Source organism: Puma concolor, chromosome A1 (genome assembly GCF_028749965.1).
Source record: "Puma concolor isolate L17-30 chromosome A1, mPumCon1.1.hap2, whole genome shotgun sequence".
In the NCBI taxonomy this organism is placed as follows: domain Eukaryota; kingdom Metazoa; phylum Chordata; class Mammalia; order Carnivora; family Felidae; genus Puma; species Puma concolor.
The window spans coordinates 38,426,185-38,449,417 of record NC_141667.1 but is presented as its reverse complement, the minus strand read 5'-3'; the positions used below and the strand labels follow the sequence as shown (position 1 = coordinate 38,449,417).

The window sequence follows — 23,233 nt, the reverse complement described above, 5'->3', positions numbered from 1 at the left end:
GACCTCTGACCTTGAAATATGTAAAACGAATGTGATTTGTCCGCATTCCCACAGTGGCTTCCGTGTAAAAATCACTTTTAGAATACGGCTCCTTTCATTAAAACACTCTCTGATCGAACACCCTTGCAAAACAAAGCCCTCCCAGCCCCAAGTCTACAACATAAAAGCAAGGTGAAAGGAAAGGTTCTCTGCTATGATCGCGTTCAGGACATTCACAAGGATGGGGGTGAGCTAGGCCCCAGGAGCGCCCCCCCCCCCGCTATCAGCGCCAAAACTTGTATGTACCGCCCCCAAGTCTCAAAATGGTCAGCTGACCGGTTGTAAGCGGTCCACGCCGGTTCTCCCACAAACAGCCGCATGGCTTTCACATAGTTCTTTTCCTCCAGCGTGAAGTGGTGATGAATCCCTGCAGGAAGAGTTCTCACGTCTCCCTGTTCCAGGAAAACGCTGACCCACCTGTCTTCTCCGTCTCTCATATCAAGGTACCCACTGCTGCCCAAGATGTACATAGAGGATCTCATCATCCGGTGAAGATACTCCTCACAGAACATCTTTTCTTCATGATGAGGTCATTTGTCTTTGCATATGGTTGTTATGTCGGCCCAGGAGTAGTTTCTGTCTTTTCGGATCTTTTCTTATTCTGGATCATTCTCATATTTGTCAGCATCCAGCTTCTAGTGAAGAACTCCCAGCTGGCACAGCTCCTGCAGGCGGACCAGGCCTCCGCACCGCGGTGGGCAGACTGGTGCGCGAATCGGGCCTGCACCGTGGCCGGACGGGGGCGCCACGAGCACCTGTCTGTACCACGAGGGGCCTGGCCCCCTGACCCCACGCCTGCCGGCAGCTGTGGGAGGCACCCGGCAAGAGCCCATGGTTTATCCTGTTGCAGAGGCCAAGTGAGATTCCACCGCTGGAGGCGGCAACATGCGGATGGCCTAAGACTTCTTCCTGTCTGGAAGTCACATTCCAGAGACTTTATGCGCTACGTCTCCAAGACTGGCTTTTGGTGGTCTAAAGGGAAGATGAAAGAAAACGTATAACACTCTTCTTCCCTTTCATGATGTATGACTTTCAAGCCTACATTCTTCTTAAAATCCTGTTGTGAATATCAGGTATTGAATAATAACTCTTCCTTTTTCTTTGCACTTTTTGGGGGCATCCTGATCTCACCACCTCTATCATACACGAATGCCTTTGGTTGATTATGTATATGAAAAGAGAAGAAAGTAGAATACATTATTTTTCAAACCACTGGCTGGATTTTTTTTTTAATGTTTATTTATTTTTGAGAGAGACAGAGCATGAACAGGGGAGGGGCAGAGAGAGAGGGAGATACAGAATATGAAGCAGGCTCCGGGCTGTGAGCTGTCAGCCCAGAGCCGCGTTGTGGGCCTCCGGCTCACGAACTAGGAGGAGACCATGACCTGAGCCAAAGTTGGATGTCCAACCGGCTGAGCCACCCAGGCACCCCCCGCCCCCATCAGCTGGAGTTCTATCTGTTATTTATCAGCACTCTGTATGTTAATCTATATTATCTATTCATCTGTCATCTTATTGCTTGTCTGTTAATCTGTGTGGCAATAATGTATAGCAATATCCTTCTTTACATACACATGCAAAAAGACACATCTGAAATCTTTTTCAGCAAATACTAATACCTTTTTTTCTTCCTGTGTGATGAGATCTTGGAGATATTTTGCCTTGTTCTTTGCACTTTTGTAAGTTGCTTTTCTTCTTACATAAAAATGTATAATGTTTATAGAAACATATTGTTCTTAGAAGTGAACTAAAATAATTCTTATCATTGGTTCCTTGAAATAATACTAGAATCCACCTTATGGTGTTGTAATGAGGATTAAATGAGATTATAGACGTCAGGTGCTTCCCAGGATCTCCTGTGGTACATTGGTGACATTCCCGTAGTATTATTTCAGCCCTTCTTTTTCCTAATCACATGTAAAATTATGGACGTTGGGCTTTTTTGGCTGTATACACCCAAAATCTCAACGTATTTTCTGGAATTGCTGGAAAATATCATCTTTCATGAAACAAATTTTGACCGTAGTTTGAAATTTTGTATCTGAAATAAAGGTAACTTTAGCAATTAAAGTGAGATCAGGGGTGCCTGGGTGGCTCAGTGACTAAAGCATCTGACCCTCGATTTCAGCTCAGGTCATGATCTCACGGTTCATGTGATCAAACTCCATGCCAGGCTCTGTGCTGTGACTCTACCTCTCCTTCTCTCTGCCCATCCCCTCCTCTCAAAATAAGTAAATAAACTTTAATTGAAACAGCAACAAAAATTTAGTGGAGGATAAGGTAATGTTTCACAGAAGAACAATAATTCACAGATTAAGAGACAGTTTAAAGACATTTTAAAATCTAATCATAAAAGGGAAAATTTTAATGTAAGTACATTTAATGTACATTAATGTAATTACATTTAATGTAAGTACATTTAATGTAAGTACAAATATTTTCTTCTCTCCCATCTATAGCTACAGCAAACAACATATTATGAAAAACTTTGAACTCATTTTGGCGTGCATATGTCTGGTAAAACCTAAAAATTATTTAACCATTTCAATGTAAATTTGTTAATAAACCAGATAAAACAAAACTATCAGTGCTCAAGACTGAAGTAAAACAATGTGAAGGGATTCCGTTTGAAAATTCCCCTATTTTTTTTTTTTTATAGTAATGATTCCCCATGGAAAGCAACAGGAAAAATATGTGTGAATTGATTCTTTGGCCATAAAATTTTTGACTCCTAAAATTCCAGATACAATTTTTAAATTATTTGTTTTTATTTGCTTTGTTTTATTTTTGTTCAAGTACTCTCGTGTCCAGTTTTCCATGTATTTTCATAATAGTTGGGTAGCTTTCTCTACTTTAAAATTTTTCCATAGGTATTAATTAATTCCTTTATTAACTCAATTCTTACAGATTGACCTGTTCTCACGTGAACTGTTTATTAATACCTGGGTTTGCAAACTCAAGTCAAGTGTTAACGAAACATTCCAGGTAAGGCAGAGTCCTGTGTCTTCTTCTTTTGCCATTGGATATAAGAAATGCAAGCATAAAATTCAGGAGGCTCTGAGAGGGAAGTGAGGGTTTCGTTTAACCCCAAATTCTCAGATCCATTGTCAACGATCTAGTCTTAGAAGCGGGTATATGGTGGACCCCCATTGTGTGTGGACTTCCTCTTCAGTATCTTGGATCTCTAATTGTGAAGTTGCCTGTGATGAGCACAGTAATTATTTACTGTCACAATAAATTACATTCCTTGAACTAGGATTTTCTATCAGTGGTTTTACTCTGATTATTTGGAGATAGTCTATACTTCTCTATCTTTTTAATTTAGACACCTACATCTCAGCTGTTTTATGAGATAACTAAATGAGAGCACCTTCAATAGCACTTGGGACATTAGAGACTCTCAAGACTTGTTAGTTTTCTTCCCTTTTTTCTAGACTGAGAAAATTAATATACACTGCTCACTTTGCTAATGTAAATCTAATGAATTTTCTGGGTCATGATATTGAAAAGAGCCAAATATATACTTAGTCATTCAGAGGAAAAAGGAAGCTTTCTAATTCCTGAGCCATGAATTTCCCATTAACATTTTAATTCTTTAATCCATAGAGGAAGCCATGGCTGGCTAATAATATAATACAGAGTTTACCTATAAATCTTGAAAAATACATTGCATATCTAATAAAGGTAGAGTCATATTTTAAAAGTAAAACGAGAACTTGTTTTATGTATAACATCCTGTAATGACATGAGGATTTAAAAATGAACCTTTCTTTTTATTACTCCCTTATTCATTTTAAGGTGGACCTCTGAGTTAAAATATTCAGGTATGGCCACTAGGACCATCTTATGAAGAACTAAAGGGTAGAGCTTATATTTTCACCCTTGCTATTTCAGGAACCACCGGGAGGTTTATGATTTAAATCCCCTTCCTTTTGTTTCCACAGAGTAACAAAGATACATCTGAAAAACAATGAAAACCATTTCTCTTTTGCCATCGTGTTCTGAATACAAATGATTACAAGAATGCTCATTCTCTTTTTTCTTCGACATTGGCTCATGCTTTTAGAATCAAGAGGGTACTGACATACAAAAATGAGGGAAGTTGGAAACTTCCTCAGAGAATAAAGTTTATTGAAATAACAAAATACAATAGAGCAGAAAGATTCTGTTAAAAATTGGTGTGGTTGGCTTTAGGTAACATTGCTATTAAAGGAAATTCATATTTCTCAGCCCACAGCATGTATAAAATTAACAGTTAAAAGAACTCAGAATGAAAAAAATGTTAAAAATATATCTTGATAAAATGTTCCCTTTCCCGGTATAACTTGTAAATTAGCCATGGGAACCTCCCACTTGTACCAAACTCTCATTCTGAAAGTATACCATTAATCTTCCCTTGAGCTTCCCACGGTATTTATATCTCATTTAAATTTCCTTTATCTGGGGCGCCTGGGTGGCGCAGTCGGTTAAGAGTCCGACTTCAGCCAGGTCACGATCTCGCGGTCCGTGAGTTCGAGCCCCGCGTTGGGCTCTGGGCTGATGGCTCAGAGCCTGGAGCCTGTTTCCGATTCTGAGTCTCCCTCTCTCTCTGCCCCTCCCCCGTTCATGCTCTGTCTCTCTCTGTCCCAAAAATAAATAAACGTTGAAAAAAAAAACTTAAAAAAAAATAATAACAAAATAAAATAAATTTCCTTTATCCACATCTTTTCTCCCTATCATTCATTCTTCTCTAATATCCTCAGTTGGCAGTGAATATCATGTTATAAAATTAATAAAGTGAATCAACAAATGGAACATTGAAAGAATGCAGTAAATATCTGACAAAGTAGAAATGATTTTTATTGTAATTCTAAAAATTTTTAATGTCTATTTTTGAGAGAGAGAGACAGCACAAGCAGGGGAGGGGCAGAGAGAGAATTCGAAGCAGGCTCCTCACTGTCCGTGCAGAGCCCCGAAGCGGGGTTTGCTTTCATGAATGTTGAGATGTGACCTGAGCTGAAACCAAGAGTGGGACGCTTAACCCACTGAGCCACTCAGGTGCCCCTCTGTTGTAATTCTAATTTAGAGTCTCTGCATTTATATTATACCCTGGACTTTATCTTTGATCCTCTGGCCGCTCAGAGTGTGTTCCTTGGACCACAACCTTGCATAACCTGGAATTGTTGGAAATGCAAAATCTCAGGCCTTACTTAGACCCATGAGATGGAAATCTGCATTTTAATTGAATGTGTGGCTGTTTCATTGGCTCATCAGAATTTGAAAAAAAACCTGCCAAGCCTATCCAGAAAATGATATCAAAACTTATTTTTGTTACTTGAGCTTACAACTGAAACTACAGACAAGCTTTTAACAATTTTGTCAAGGTTTAATGCTTAAATTCAATAAAACTACCTTTTAATATTGCTAAAACGATGCTGGATAATATAGCCAGTTGGACCGAATCATTTAATTTTTAATTAAAAAATTGTTTTCACTTCAGGGTGCTGTCCAATTTCCTATTTTCCATTAGATATCAGCCATTTGGTACCTCTGTTAGAGATACCTATGTTTCCATTAGCTAGCTCAGAAATCTGAGAGAATGTGTTCTGCAAGACTGACCCATTGGTGGGGCTGGAAAATTCAAGTTTGTTTCATCTTCCCACCTCCCCATCCACAATATTCAATGACCTTTTTAGATGGTCTCCAGTTCTTACTTTACTTTCCATTTCTCTGGCCACGTGTCTAGTCTTGCCTGTAACAACGCTCGTGGCCTCCATCCAGTCTCTCCTGCTTTCACTGAGCTTCCTAAAACAGCATTCCCTAAAGTAGGTTTACAGGAAAACCAGTCCTACGCTGTAATAGTGAGAATGGCTCCCCCACAGTGTTCAGTGGGCGAGCGTGTAGGAACGCTTGCTAAAGCACGAGAGGGTTCTTTACCAGCAGTGGCTCCTCCTTTGAAAAGCACTGCACCAGAGTGTAGCCCTCAATCTGGGAAAGATTATTCTTTTTTAAATCCAAAACTAATCCTTGACCCCAGCTTTCCTAGGCTTATGGTGATTTGGTAATCATCAATGTGCTAGAAGTAGAAGATGTTTTCAAAGGTTATTTGACCAGAGAACCTTTTTATTTTCACATAGCACCCTCAGAAACTGGGGATCTGTAACTATGTTTTTAAAAATGCGATTCGAAAAGCCTGCTTTCCTCATGTTCTTCTCCTATTTAGGACTCAGAATGGCTTCCCCCTCCCTTCACATCAAGTTCAAATTTCTGTGTTTTTTTTTACCCCTTCAGTACCTACTTGATCTGATTCTGCCCTATTATCCTACCTAGCCAAAATTATGCCCCTTGGCTTTATCCCAACCACAGTTAGCTATCAGAAAGCCTCCCCCCATCCCTGACACCTACATAAACAATTTTGTACCTCCCATGCCTTTGCTCACAACATTCTCTCTCCCTGGGACAAAACTTTCAACATCCCACTCAAATCTGAAGCATACTTAAGGCCCAGATAAGTTTCAGACTTCTCTGCCTTAGATTGAGCTTTCTAAAAGCAAACCCAGAAAAGAGGATTCGTGTGAAAGTGATGTATTTATTACGGTGGTTCAGGGAAAAGTAGGTAGGGGAGGAGGAAGTACAATCCAGGAGGAGAAGTGAGCAAGCGTGGGCACCATGTGAAGTCCCACAGAGGCTCACTTGGGCTCAGCCTCACAAGGGAGCTCTGGAGACAGTGTTGTGACATCCCTGGTTAGAGGGAAGGACAAAAAGGCACAAATATTCCCAACTTCCCTCTGACAAAGACACCTGAGTGCTGGCTGCTGGGAACGAAAGCAACACTGAGCCTGTGAGTACAAAGCTGGTAACGCCATCAGGGTTGGCTACACAGCTATGTCATCAGCTGCAGCTTTCCGGACCCTTCTCTAACAGTGCAGCTCTCTGTTGATGCAAGCCTCATTAAACCTGTCTCCAACATTATTTAGATTTGCACTTTCTTGCTCTCTATGTCTCTGTGTGTGTGTGTATATATATATATATATATATTTTTTTTTTTTTCTAAGTTCAGCAAGATTGTAAACTCTTCCCCAGCAATAGTCATGCATGATAATTCTCTTGTGCATTCCCAGGCAAACTCATTTATTTATCTAGGAAACATATTACCAAGCAAAAATTAAGCTTTGCTTGTCAAGAATGTGAGTGTGATAGTGACATGACTTCAACATCTAACAGGAGAAGAAAGGTAGAACCTGGGACTCCAGTTGGGTCAGGATTGAAGGAAAGATGATTATTTTTTACCACTAAAAATAGGAATTGAACTGGGGTAAACATTACAAAGGAGTTCATTTGGGTCATGATATAACAGAATTTCTTTTTCTAGGTTAGAAAAAAAAAGCAAGATTATTAGATACATTGTTGTGAGGTAAGCCCACGATGCAATTTGGCACAAGGAGATCTGGGTCCATAGATTCACATCACCACTGAAAACAGTCAAGACTTTATTTTCTTTTTCTCTAATTAGGGTTGATGGTAACAATATTTTTCTCCACTCTTTGATTTGAGGGTTAAATGAGATAATGTATACTAGAACTTTATAAATCATAAAGCACTATTTCCGTTTTGGCAATCATGGTAGGTATATTACACAAACAAATAGAACAGTTGTAGTTGTTACTCAAGTGCAAACAATGTTAGAATCCAGTTAATTATTTTTTTAGAAGCCAAAAAGCTTTTAGCGAACTCAAAATTCTTAGTTGATTTTTATTTATTTAAGATTTCTATAAGTGGAAAATATTTAGCATATAATCACTACTTGAATGGTAGGTTGCTGCTTAAAAGCTCAGAGTTGGAAATCTGCATGTTTCCAATTGTATTGCCTTCCCATATCATTTCTTTACCCATCATTAAGGTAGCTTTAGCATGAGAGGCTCAAAATTGCCAATTAATTAAAACTGTTGCCCAGCTTCCTTCAGCTGCACATATAACCCCGATTAATCTCTGCAGCTGGGTGAATGTAACCCTCGAATACCAATCTCATCTCATAATTGGTCACAAAATGTTATACCTCTCAAATATGCAGTCTGATGTGCCAAGCAAACACCAGAACACCCCTGCTTTTCTATACTTTTTTGGCATATAGATTTATATCACATTTAATCTTTTGGAGAGCTCTTTGAAATGAATATTTGGGACAAATATTCGAGATTTTAAATTGCTTTGTTTATATTGGAAACATTCTTCCTCTGGGTGCCCCAGAGAGGACATCAAAATAATGCTACTGGTAATCTGGGCTTTCTGTCTCACTGCCAACCAGTGCCAAGAGTAACAAAAAGCAGCAAAAGCTGCTGAACAGTTTCTGGGCGCCGTGCACAAGTCCCGAGTGGTGAGCTTTGCAGTGAGCTCTAATTCCATGGTAGCCATCAATGTCATCCCCTCTCAGGGAAAACTGCATTCTTAGGCTTCATTAGTAAAAATTGGATTAACTATTATCCTGAATTTTTTGCATCTTGAATGTCACATTCAATTTTTGGCCCAGAGAATCTGACAATAGGTTACCTTTGAGTGAGCATTTACATCATATCAGGAAGGATAGCATGCTATGTGCATTTTTTTTTCATTTGAACCCTACATTAATTCTAGAAGCAGGTACAATTTTGATCCCACTTTCAATGACAGAAATTGAGTTAAGAGGTTACAATAATTTCTCATCTTCAGCCACACTTCCCTGGAGAAGAACCAGAGGTGAGGATTCTAGGGTAATGGTTTATTAAGAAAGTACTTCCAGGAGAAACGAATATGAAAGTGGGAGAAGCAGAGCAGGGAAGGGGAAAGAGCCAGTAAGGAAGACACTTGACAAGGTCTCAGAGGGTGACTTTAGCCTATGAGCACAGAGTAGCTCTGGCATGTGAGGTGAGCCTCAATGTTACCCAAATCTGAAGCAAGGGAACTCAATCCTTCATACCTCCTCACTGCACAGTAATTTATGGAGGCCTCCCCCCGGGGGAATGTAAATTCCTAGATACTTTCTACTCTGGACAAAGCTGGCTTCTAAAATCCAAAGATGCTTCTGGCAGGGGAAACTAGGGTTGCTACTAGTAATTGGAAGAGGAAGTTCGATGAAGGAGGACTAGTGCAACCAACATTATCTTGTGGAGTAACATAGCTAAAATGCAGTGAGGCTGAGGGTTTTTAAATTTTTTTAATGTTTATTTATTTTTGAGAGAGAGACAGAGTATGAGCAGGGGAGGGGCAAAGAGAGAGGGAGACACAGAATCCAAAGCAGGCTCCAGGTTCTGAGCCGTTAGCACAGAGCTCACTGCGGGGCTCAAACCCATGAACTGTGAGATCATGACCTGAGCAGAAGTCGAATGCTTAACAGACTGAGCTACCCAGGCTCTCTCTGACTCTAAAACTTAAGAATTTGTAAGCACTATTTATATATACACAATGGAATGCTCTCAGTGATGAAAAAGAATGAAATCTTGCCATTTGCAACAACGTGGATGGAACTGGAGGGTATTATGCTAAGTGAGATAAGTCAGGGAAAGACAAAAACCATATGATTTCACTCATATATGGGATTTGAGAAACTTAATAGATGACCATAGGAGAAGGGAAGGAAAAATAATATACAAACAGAGAGGTAGGCAAACCATAAAAGACTCTTAAATACAGGGAACAAACTGAAGGTTGATGGAGGTGGGGGGTTGGGGGGGCAGAAAAAATGGGTGATAGGCATTGAGGAGGGCACTCAATGCCCTGGAGCCTCAGGCTCCAGGCTCTGAGCTGTCAGCACAGAGCCTGTTGTGGGTCTCTAACTCATGAACTATGAGATCATGACCCCAGCTGACGTCTGATGCTCAACCAACTGAGCCACCCAGGTGCCCTGAGGCCTCTCACTTTCTACAATGAGGACATAGTTTGGAGGAGCTGTTTAACTTGCTGACATGTCATTCCCAGACATAAATGTTATGGTGGTATTATAAATATACCCCTCTATATTATTGCAAAAATCAAGTGTGCTACCTTCCATGTAAAATATGATATTTAAAAAGAGTCAATTGAGGCACCTGGGTGGCTCAGTCAGTTAAGTGTCTGACTCTTGATTTCAGCTCAGATCATGATCTCACAGTTTGTGAGATAGAGCCCCTCGTGGGGCTCACAGCGTAGAGACTGCTTGGGATTCTCTATCTCCTTCCTCTCTGCCCCTCCCCCACTCATGCCCCCCCCTCAAAAAAATAAACTTTTAAAAATAAACAAGTAAATAGACAATAAAATAAAATAAAATAAAAAGAGTCAATTGCCCTGCCTTCCCCCAACCCCCATCACCTTTTCTGTCACATCTGTTTCTTTGTAGTAAAATGAACCAGGTGACAGGGGGACTGCTGCATTAGGGAACTGAGTGCATGCAAATGTCCTCCAAATGGCTTGGGATAAATCTGTACTTCATGAAATTGAAGCACGATGATTGTAAAATAGAGTTTAAAGGGAACTAAATATCACCACTGAGAATGAGGCTGCACAATTGAGTCAAAACAACTCAAAATAACTAATCTAGTACAGACAATTCAATAATTAGTAATCCCACTTAAGGGGTAACTGTAGGCTATCCACAAGCGTTTTTACTTATGTTTTTAAGTTTTTCAAGGACTAACACTGATGGTCTTAAATTATTCAAATTCTATGTATTTATTTTAAAAACATTGAAAATTCTGAAAAAGAGTCCTTTGTTCCAAAAAGAGGTTGTCTTTCCCTTTTCAAATAAAGTGTCACATCTAAATAGTCAATTAACAAGAACATTAATGGTAGTTAATCAACTCATCGGAACTACTTCGTATCTTTTAGTGCTATTTTAGGATAAAGCAGAGGGAAGTGCAGAGTTGAGCGATCACCCAGGAATCTGCAGATTCAAAGCTTCTGTGTTCTCTTTAACAAAAATGATTATCAACATTTTCTCAATGACTGACTTCATTCTCATTGGACCCTTCTATTCTTAACCTCTCTGCCTTTCACTCTCTGTTTCACTCTTTCTCTCTGTTCTTACCTTGCTTTAGGGGAAAAAAAAAAACTCTATAATGAAAGGATGCCTAGTTTTCTGTTCCCTAATTGAAAACAAGAGTAAACAGATCAGTGGAGAGAGTTAGTGTGAGTAACAATTCCTGGGAGGGTTTTGTTGTTGTTGTTTGTTTAGTTGTTTTAAGTAAAACTATGGTACCTTTGGGCAAATCCCCATTTGATAAATGACAGCCTAGCTCATTGAAGATTCCTCTCTTCCAAGAAATTGATAGATAAGATTTCCTATGTTTTCTAAAGCATGTTATATTTTTTTCTACTTAACATTTTGTTTTTAGGTTCATCCTTGTTAATAGATATAGCTGTAATTAATTTGTTTTCACTGCTATGAAATATTCCCTTGTGTGACTGTATCACAGTGTAGTCATCCATTTTCTTTTTTTTTTTTTTCTGTATATATATTTTTTTATTTATATATGAAATTTATTGTCAAATTGGTTTCCATACAACACCCAGTGCTCATCCCAAAAGGTGCCCTCCTCAGTACACATCACCCACCCTCTCCTCCCTCCCACCCCCCATCAACCCTTAGTTTGTTCTCAGTTCTCAACAGTCTCTTATGCTTTGGCTCTCTCCCACTCTAACCTCTTTTTTTTTTTTTTTTGTTCCTTCCCCTCCCCCATGGGTTTCTGTTAAGTTTCTCAGGATCCACATAAGAGTGAAACCATATGGTATCTGTCTTTCTCTGTATGGCTTATTTCACTTAGCATCACACTCTCCAGTTCCATCCACGTTGCTACAAAAGGCCATATTTCATTTTTTCTCATTGCCACGTAGTACTCCATTGTGTATATAAACCACAATTTCTTTATCCATTCATCAGTTGATGGACATTTAGGCTCTTTCCATAATTTGGCTATTGTTGACAGTGCTGCTATGAACATTGGGGTACAAGTGCCCCTATGCATCAGTACTCCTGTGTCCCTTGGATAAATTCCTAGCAGTGCTATTGCTGGGTCATAGGGTAGGTCTATTTTTAATTTTCTGAGGAACCTCCACACTGCTTTCCAGAGCGGCTGCACCAATTTGCATTCCCACCAACAGTGCAAGAGGGTTCCCGTTTCTCCACATCCTCTCCAGCATCTATAGTCTCCTGATTTGTTCATTTTGGCCACTCTGACTGGCGTGAGGTGATATCTGAGTGTGGTTTTGATTTGTATTTCCCTGATAAGGAGCGACGCTGAACATCTTTTCATGTGCCTGTTGGCCATCCGGATGTCTTCTTTAGAGAAGTGTCTATTCATGTTTTCTGCCCATTTCTTCACTGGGTTATTTGCTTTTCGGGTATGGAGTTTGGTGAACTCTTGATAGATTTTGGATACTAGCCCTTTGTCCGATATGTCATTTGCAAATATCTTTTCCCATTCCGTTGGTTGCCTTTTAGTTTTGTTGGTTGTTTCCTTTGCTGTGCAGAAGCTTTTGATCTTCATAAGGTCCCAGGAATTCACTTTTGCTTTTAATTCCCTTGCCTTTGGGGATGTGTCGAGTAAGAGATTGCTACGGCTGAGGTCAGAGAGGTCTTTTCCTGCTTTCTCCTCTAAGGTTTTGATGGTTTCCTGTCTCACATTCAGGTCCTTTATCCATTTTGAGTTTATTTTTGTGAATGGTGTGAGAAAGTGGTCTAGTTTCAACCTTCTGCATGTTGCTGTCCAGTTCTCCCAGCACCATTTGTTAAAGAGACTGTCTTTTTTCCATTGGATGTTCTTTCCTGCTTTGTCAAAGATGAGTTGGCCATACGTTTGTGGGTCTAGTTCTGGGGTTTCTATTCTATTCCATTGGTCTATGTGTCTGTTTTTGTGCCAATACCATGCTGTCTTGATGAGTCATCCATTTTCAAGTTAATGAAACTTTAGGTTGTTTCTCATTTTTTGCTTTTATTGGCAAGGCTGCAAAGACTTTCTGATATATGCCTCCTCGTGCACAAGTTGGTTTTCCCAATGCTTGGGACATGATTTCCTCTATCTATATTAATGGTACCAAATTGATCTCCAGTGTGGTCCCACTGACATACTTTTACTCTTGATGTTCAGGAGGGAATAGAGACCAGTGTGTGAGTGTATTGTCCTTTGTGAGTTGCTTCTATAATGAACACCAGTCAAGAAGATAACACAGAAGGATGGACTTCAAAGGGCAAGACAAATGCTCTATTATGGATAATTGTGTAAGTAACGCAATTAAATATATAACCTAATTGTAAAGACAGTTTTGGATATCCATGGTGGTAGGCATAAAACACTGGGTAAATATGAGCTAGACTCATCACATTAGCTTTTCAGCAGTTGTATTATGCTCCTCCTAAAAGTATTTCTGCTTTTTGTTTATGGGTCTATGGCTTATTTACTTTTACATTATTTAATATCTTTCTGTATCAATCAGGCCTTTGCCTAATTTCTTCTACTAGGGTCATAATTTCAAGACCTTGGAATTATGGAAATTCCTATTGTATGGTCAGAATCAACAACACTTTTTGAATTTAATAGATATTTATTGAACACCTATTAAGTGCTACTTGTCTAGGCCCTGAAGATTTGGCGGTGAGCAAGACAGACATGTGCCTTTCACATACAGAGCTTATAGTTCAGTGGTGGGGGGAGTGGGGAGGAGGAGGCAGTTAAAAAGAGAACACAACAATTTCAAACAGTGTGAAGTATGTGAAGGAAATTAAAACAGTGATTTCTGGGGCGCCTGGGTGGCGCAGTCGGTTAAGCGTCCGACTTCAGCCAGGTCACGATCTCGCGGTCCGGGAGTTCGAGCCCCGCGTCAGGCCCTGGGCTGATGGCTCAGAGCCTGGGGCCTGTTTCCGATTCTGTGTCTCCCTCTCTCTGCCCCTCCCCCGTTCATGCTCTGTCTCTCTCTGTCCCAAAAATAAATAAACGTTGAAAAAAAAAAAATTAAAAAAAAAAAAAAACAGTGATTTCGGAGTCTGGAGCTCATTGGCAACATATTTATTATGAACACTTTCCCTGTACCAATGACATGACACCATTTCTAACCAGTTTTGTGCAGTGTACAAGGTACTAGAGAATAGAGGCTTTCGCTTTTGAACTTGACTTGAGATGGCCTAACAATATTATTCATATGAGGGCTTTTGATATTATCATCTGATCTGATCATATCAGGATAATTGTTATCCCAGTAATTTTATATTTATTATGTGATAGATAAACAAGGTAGATATTTCAAGGAAGAAATGTATAATTCCAGCAGAAGAGATCACACACCACACATGAAAAATAACCAGAACATAAGGTAGTGATCGGTGGCTATCTAATGGGTAGTGCATATCCTGATAACTAAAGGCATTCAGGAAAACACTTTGGGGTTGTCCCTAGAGAATTCCACAAAGTGTGATTTAGGCTTGACAATTGATTGCAGTTTGACATTGAGATTGTCAACTTGGATCTGTGTGGCATTATAATTCTATATGGAATTAATTCATTTATTCTAATAGCTTTTCTCTTCTTGCCCCAGATTCCATTCTGAATTAATTGGACTTCCATCTGGCATCTGCTTATTAGGCCTGATCTCGTGCCTGGAATGAATGGCCTTCCATTGTTCTTTCTGGCCTCTTCCTACCTTCTGGTTTCTTTACTTCTATTACAGGTGGGTGGGTCTGGCATTCTTCTGTTCCCCAAATCACCTGCACACTGCCCAGTTTGTCCTAAAGTGGCCTTTGCCTTCTTCCTTTTACTTGCCATAGTGACAATCAATGTGTAGAAAAGGAAAACAAAATCATAGTGATTTTCTCTGGCTCAGAAAAAAAAATCTGTTGGCAGCAATCTTCTTTCAGAGTTCCATTCTCAACAGCTACCTTGACAAGTTTCCTTCAATTTCATTTTGTTTTGGTTTAAAGTAAAGCAGAAGCGAAATAAAAGGACCAACAAGTTTTATTGCCCTGACAATTCAGAAGCACACTTTATGAGTGAGAAGGTGAGTTTGGAAGTCAATCTAAGGAAAAATGAAAAGATAGGGAGGGATATGTTAGAGATTCCACATAAAGGAAAAAGGATGAAGGAGATTGTGAGCAGAATAGAAGATACAGACTTCTTAATAATAGCAACTTAGAAATATAGGGCCTGATGCAGTAGCATCCAAGATTTTTCTAAAAGAACTGTGAAGACCTTTCAGCATAAGACTGCCTCAGGAACTCACTTTTCAAGAAAAAAAAAAACAATAACATAGGTTCTCATTTATTTACTCAATATATTTATGAAATCTGGGCAATACAGCCATCGTTGCAAAACTGATACAAAGAGCTGAATTTCTGCTGTTGAACAGTCTGTGGTCCAGAGCAGGGACAGATGTTCAGACAAACCATGATGGTAGACTATGATCACTAGTGGAGGCACTTCTGAGGTGGGTGAGGGAACGTGGAAGCAGGATCTATTTAAGTTTTCTCTGGGTAATTAACGTCTTACCTCTAGGGTGGCTTTAGAAACTTTTGCCATGTTTTCCATTTTACATTATAATTTAAATTTCAAAGTTAGGTTCATTGATCCTCACTCAAACTTAAAAAAAAATTTTTTGCCACAAAATGTGATCCATTTGCTTTTCCTTTCCTTCACCCTTCTTAATTCTTCTGTTCCTTTTCACAGCTGCTTTCCACCTTATTCTGATTTGTCTCCTTAGATCTCTCACTCCTTTCTCCTGGCTTTATGTTCTAGGAGACAGAGACAGAGTGTCAACCGTGTTTTCTATTTCACTGCTCTTCTCTACCCAACTATAGTGCCTAGTGCAGGCACTATAGTGCCTAGTGCCGGAAGTTTCTAAAGCCACCCCAGAGAGAAGGTGTTATTGCAATGCTATCTTCTTATGGATTTCAGAAAGAAATCAAGGGAACTGATTAAACAGAGAATGTGTTTGTACTGTGGGATCACCTCCCTGAGAATCAGTGGGAAGTAAATTACAGGAAGGAATCCTGCCGGGAAAGTTGTTCCTGATTAGACATCACTCTCACTGACCGCTCAAAGGAAAGCCCAGTGCTCAGCAGTGGTACATTTTGACACAAAGCACAGGAACCATGTGAACTATTGCTGAAGGAAAAATAACCTGTTAAAGGAACTGGATTGGGATTCTATTTTAGCAAGGACAGGAAGCCTAATGATTAATTTACAGGTTGATATTTTTGAAGGGAAATACAAACTCATCAAGTGGGAAAATACTGCTTTCTAAGCAGAAGCCCCCTGTGGGTATAGTGATATATATATGTATATGTGTATGTATATGCATATGTATATGTATATGTATATATTATAAATAATCATTTACTTTTAATTGTTCTCAGTATAATATTCTTATATAAATAAGTACTGCTATAAGAAATTTACAAAATAAAATGTTAAATTTCCACTCTATTCTTCCCCTCCAAGGTAATTTTCATTAACTGGTATGTATCATTCCTGTTTTTCATTTCTCCATATATGCATATATAATGAACTTTAAAAATATGTAGGGATGAGATTATAATAAATTTATATTGCTCTGCTATTTTTTTTTCACTTAACATCCTTTGTTTAGATTACCAAGCTAGAGATAGAAATTTAACTATACTAGACAATGTATGAAGATTTGTACTGAATAAATTCAAATTCAAAGCAGAGTTACCTGGGTTAAATTCTCTGTTCTGTTGGGCCTGTTTTCAAAGAGGCAATTGAGCCTCATATGGGAAACTCATTTGATGTTTGATATTGGAAATAACTTAAAACATGAGCAGAGAACGGTTAATCATGGAACCTGATACAGAATAAGCACTTAATAAATTCTTGCTCAATTGAATTCTGTTAATTTCCCTTACTCTGCTGTTATAAGTAAATAGTAGAATTCTCTTAATCTATCTCTATATTGTAAGATATCTTCCAAGCATCTCAGTCTATCTTATTTTATCAATTAGTCTATAAATATTCATTGATTGTTTACTGTAGTCAGTCAACAAAACTCACCCACTATGAGGAGTCTTTTCTATATCAGAATTTTTGAAGGTGGGAAGTCATTCTCAAATCAATAATAAGATCAATAATAATAAACTGTTACATGTAGAGAGTACTTTGCTGTTTTCAAGACACTTTCACATGCCTCATCCCATTTAACGCTCACAACAGCTTTGGGAGTCTGGTATCATTCTCATCTTATAGAAAAAGAAAGAGAAGCTCTGATAGTAATTGACCATCCCAAGCCAATGAACACAGAAAAGTGAAAAAACTGAGACTCAAACTTCTTTACCTCAAATTCAGGGCTCCTCTGGTATATTTCGTCTTGTACAAAAGTTACTACCCTGTGGGACAAGCTCATTAAAAAAAATCAATTCACATCTGAAGAGCTGTTTATATAAAGTGGGAAAGATGGTCACTGTTGGCATCAAAAATAACAATTTAGTACATTATGAGGATACATGTACATTCAACCAGCACTATATCAAACCCCCTGGTTATCAACATATGTTCTTTTGACCAGGAGTATCAGCATCCCCTGGAAACTTGCTAGAAAAGCAAGGCCCCTTAGACCTATTGAATCAGGATCTGTTTGGGCACTAGAAATCTGGTTTTAATAAACCCTCTGGGCTATTCTAATGCACATTAAAACTTGAGAACCATAGTTCTATCCAGTGAATTGAAGGAAGATAAATAAATTGCTATTCAAATCCAAGCAACAACCTGTTTGAACCTTCCTGCTGAAATATATTCCTATTGAGGTCCAAAGATATACCTTCTACAGAGATCAAAGGACACCTTTCCCCCTTGAAATACAAGCAGCTGCTCTCTGGTATAGGTCAGAGCTTATTGCTTCCAGGTATAGTAGTAGGATTTCATTTCCCTTAATGTATTTGTATTCTTGATATTGTGAAAACTTTTTTGAAGCTTCCTTAATATATTTCTCTATTAATTCCCATTTCCCACATGAGGGTATGAGATACTTTTGTGCCTTTTACTGATTTATTTAACAATGCAAGCTTAAAACAAAAGAGGAAAACAAGAACAATAATAATAAAATTCCACAAATCTGGAATACACATTGGATGAAAACAATGGCAAGCAAGATGGTTACTTTTTGAAGAGTGTTATGGACTGAATGTTTGTGTTTCCACCGAATTCATATGTTGTGATGCTACCCAATAAGGTGATGGTATTAGGAAGTGGGAACTGTGGAAGGTAATTAGGATTAGATGAGGTCATGAGGATGGGGTCTTCACGAATGAGATTAGTGCCCAGGAGAAAGCCTGCCTCCCCTCTGCTGTATGCCATGTTCAGATTTAAGAAGTTGACGGTCTGCAACCTGGAACAGGGTCCTCACCAGAACTTGACCAGACTGGCTGGCACTCTGATCTCAGAGGATTTCCAGCCACTGGAACTGTGAGAAATAAATTTTTGTTGCTTAAAAGTCACCTAGTCTATGGTAATTTGTTACAGCAACCCAAAGTGACCGAGACAACAACTAACTCATAAACACATACTTAAAGTGAGTGGAGAGGAGCATAAAATATAAGAGGGTCAGGTCAGACTTAGGCTACTGTTTAAAACTTTTTAAAGTGTCCTCACATCATGTTATGATTTGAGCTATTCTTTAACGTGATTTACTGCAACAGAGACCTGAGATTTTATTCACATCATTCTTGTGTTGCTTAGCATCTACTTCAGGGAATTTTGGGATTCTCCTAGATACTCAATCATCACCCTAATGTGGAAATAATACAGGGGAAAGAGTCCATTGATAATTGTTTCTATTAAGTTAGAAGAATTTCAGCTTACTGTATGAAAAGATTTGTCACCCAAAGAAAATATTGTTGAGTGAACTAAAGAACAAATCTACAGAAGCAGGGTTTTGAGTGCCACGCATATTTTTTTCCTATGGAAATGAACTGCCAACTGTGTGCGGTCTATAACAACTTTTAATTAAAAATTACTAAACCGTATTTTTTTAAAGCATTTTTAGGTTCACAGTAAAACTGAGGAAAAAGTACAGAGAGTTTCCTCATACTTCTTGGTCCCACACATGCACAAATTGCCTGATAATCCATATCCTGCACCACAGTGGTACACTTATTACAATTGATGTACCCATATTGACACATCATAATCACCCAGAGTTCATAGTTTACATTAGGGTTCACTCTTGGTACATTCTAGGAGTTTGGACAAATGTATGCAACACTCATCCACCATTGTAGTATCATACAGAATAGTTTTACAGTCCCCCAAATCCTCTGTGCTCTGTTTATTCCTCCCCCCTCCCCCCCACCAAACCCTGGCAACCATTGAACTTTTTACCCTCTCTGACGTTTTATCTTTATCAGAATGTCACATAGTTGGAATCATATACTAGGTACCATTTCACATTGGCTTCTGTCACTTAGTAATAGGCATGTATGTTTCCTTCACATCTTTTCTTGGCTTGATGGCTCATTTCATTTTACCACTGGTAACATTCCATTGTCTGGATGGGCCAGTTTCTTTATCCATTCACCCACCAAAGTGCACTTCAATGTCATCTTGGCTACTTCCAAGTTTTGACAATTAGGAAGAAAGCTGCTATAAATGCCGGGTGCAGATTTGTGTGGACCTAAGTCTTTAATTCATTCCTATTGTTCCACAGCCACACCAGCATCTGTTGTAATAAGTGCACAGTGATATCTCACTTTTTTAAAAAAAAATTTGCAATCCCTGATGACATAGGATGTTGAACATCTTTGCGAATGCTAACTTGCCATCTGAATATTTCTTTGGATGAGTATCTGTTCAGGTGCTTTCTATTTCTTAATTGGGTTGTTGATCACCTTATTGTTGAGTTCTTAAGAGTTCTTTTTATATTTTAGGTAACAGTGTTTCATCAGGCGTGTCTTTTGCGTATACTTTCTCCCAGTTTGTGACTTGTCTTCTTATTCTCATGCCGTTACCTTTCACAGAGAACAGGTTTTTAATTTTAATAAAGTCCAGCTTATCAGTGGTTTTTTTTTCCCATAGTTGATGCCTTTGTGTTGTATCTGAGATGTTATCATGATACCAGAATTCCTTCAGCTCTTCTCTTATAGTATCTTCTAGGCGTTTTATAGTTTTGCATTTTACATTTAGGTTTATGATACATTTTGAGTTAATTTCTATAAAGGATGTAAGATCTGTGTTTAGGTTCAATTTTTCCACGTAGATGTCTAACTGTTCTTGCACCATCTGTTGAAAAGACTATTTTTGCTCTGTTGTGTTGTCTTTACCCCTTTGTCAAAGATCAGTTGACTATTTTTTATGGGTCTATTTCTGGTCTCTCTATTCTTTGCTATTGGTCTACTCAACCATTCCTTCACCAATACCACACTGTTTTCATTACTGTAGCTTGATGGTCAGTCTTGAGCAAGTTATTTATTTTGAAGATGGGTAGTGCAGTCTTGCAACATTGTTCTTCTCTTTCCATATTGAGTTGGCTATTCTGGGTCTTTTACCTTTCCATAGAATACATTTGTTGAGATCCACAAATTAACCTGCTAGGAACTTACTGAGATTGCATTGAATATATAAATTAGGTTGGGAAGTACTGACAGCTTGACAATGTTGACTCTTCCTATCCACGAAGGCTACTGAGCCAGTATTCCATACCTGGGGTATGTCCCACTTGGTAGTGGCGCATAATTCTTTTTATACGTTGCTGGATTTGATTTGTTAACATACTGTTAAGGACTTTTGCATCTATGTTCGTGGGAGATATTGTTCTATCAAGGTTTTTTTTCCTTCTAATGTCTTTATCTGGTTTTGGTGTTAGGATAATGTTACCCTCAAAGAATAAGTCAGAAAATATTCTCTCTGCTTCTATTTTCTGGAAAAGATTGCAGAGAATTGGTATAATTTCTTCCTGAAATGTGCAGTAAATTAAAGAGTAAACCCAGGTGGGGTTCTGTTTTTGAAGGTTATTAATTATCACTTCAATTTATATAAAAGACATAATTCTATTCTGATTGTGTGTGTGTGTGTGTGTGTGTGTGTGTGTGTTAGCAGATTGTATTTTTTATGGATTTGGTCAGTTTAATCTAGACATTTGTGGGGACAGAGTTGTTCATAATATTCCTCTATTATTCTTTTGATGTCCATGAGATCTGTAGGGATGACCCCTCTTTCATTTCTGATATTAATGATTTGTATATTCTTTTTTTCTTAGTTACCCTGCTAAAGGCCTATCAATTTTACTGTGATTTCAAAGAACCCATGTTTAGTTTTGTCATGCCCTGTTTTCAATTTCATTGGTTTCTGTTCTAATTTTTATTCTTTCTTTTCTTCTATTTACTTTGGACTTCTTGCCCTTTCTTTTCTAGTTTCTTAAGGAATAAGCTTTGATTATTGATTTTAAATCTTCTTTCATTTCTAATATATACATTCAATGCTACAAATTTCCCTCTCATACTGTTCCTCTGAATGCCACAGATTTTGAAAAGTTGTATATTTTCATTTCCATTAGTTCAAAATATTTAAAAAATTTTCCTGAGATTTCTTCTCTGACCTATGTATTAGTTCAGAAGTAAGTGTTGTTAAACAACAAAAATTCTAAAAGATATATGCACCCCTATATGTATTGCAGCATTACTTACAATAGCCAAGACATGGAAACAACTCAAGTGCCCATCTGTAGATGAATAGATTAAAAAAAAAAAAAAGATGTGATATATATACACGCTGGAATATTACTTAGCCATAAAAAAGAATGAAATCTTGCCATTTGCCACAACATGAATGGACCTACAGGGTATAGTGCTAAGTGAAATAAGTCAGAGAAAAACAAATACCATATAATTTAACTCATATATGTAATTTAAGAAACAAACTTAACAAAGAAAAAAAAAGACAAACAATAAAACCCAGACTCTTAGCTATAGAGAACTGGTGGTTGCCAGAGGGGACGTGGGTGAGGGAGATGGTTGAAATAAATCAAGATTAACAGTACACTTATCTTGATGAGCACTGAGAAATGCACAGAATTGCTGAATTATTGTTATATTGTACACTTGAAACTAATGTAACACTGTACGTTATTTATACTTCAATCTAAAAAAAAGGATGTGTGTTGTTAATCTCCAAGTATTTCTAGTTTACTTCCACTGTGATCTAAGAGAACGCATTGTATGGTTTCTACTTTTTTAAATGTCTTAAGGTGTGTTTTATGGCCCAGAATGTAGTCTATCTGGAAAAATATGCCATGTGAGCTTGAGAAGAGCTCTGCTGTTGTTGGGATGAAGTATTTCATAGGTGCCAATTACATCCAGTTGATCTATGGTTCTCTTCAGCTCATTTATGTCCTTACTGATTTTCTGTCTTCTGGATCTGTCCATTTCTGATAGCAGGATGTTAAAGTCTCCAACAATTGTAGTGAATCCATGTATTTTTCCTCACAGTTCTATCAGTTTTCACCTCACATATTTTGACACTCTGTTGTTAGGTGTATGTACATTATGGATTGTTATATCTTTTGGGGATATTGACTCCTTTATCACTATGTGAAGTTTCTCTTTATCCCTGATAACTTTTCCTTGCTCTGAAGTCTTTCTGTCTGAAATCAATGTATCTACTCTGCTTGTTTTGATTAGTGCTAGCATGGTATATCTTTCTTCATTCCTTTTCTTTTAGTTTCTATACGCATTTGTATTTAAAGTGAGTTTCTTGGGTGCCTGGGTGGCTCGGTTCATTAAGCATCCAACTGGATTTCAGCTCAGGTCATGATCTCATGATTTGTGGGTTCAGGCCCTGCATCTGGCTCTGCACTGACAGCATGCAACCTGCTTAAGATTCTCTCTCCCTCTCTCTCACCCCTCCTCTGCTTGTGCTCTTTTTCTCTAAATAAATAAATAAATAAATAAATAAATAAATTTGAGTTTCTTGTAGGAAACATAACTAGGTCTTGTTTTTTTGGTCCATTCTGACAACGTCTTCTAACTGATGTACTCAGATAGATAGGGCCTTTAAAGTGATTATTAATATAGTTGGATTAATATCTATCATATTTGCTACTATTTTCTTTATATTGCTTTTGTTATTTGTTCCCATTTTTTTCTTCCTCATTTCTTCTTTTTTTTTTTTTTTTATTTTTTTATTTTTTAAAATTTTTTTTTTCAACGTTTATTTATTTTTGGGACAGAGAGAGACAGAGCATGAACGGGGGAGGGGCAGAGAGAGAGGGAGACACA

General features: G+C 38.2%; 1 pseudogene; it reads right to left on the bottom strand.

Annotated features, from left to right (window-relative positions):
• Positions 1 to 212: 212 nt before the first annotated feature.
• LOC147584113 (acireductone dioxygenase pseudogene) lies at positions 213 to 551 on the bottom strand (annotated as a pseudogene).
• Positions 552 to 23,233: the final 22,682 nt, after the last annotated feature.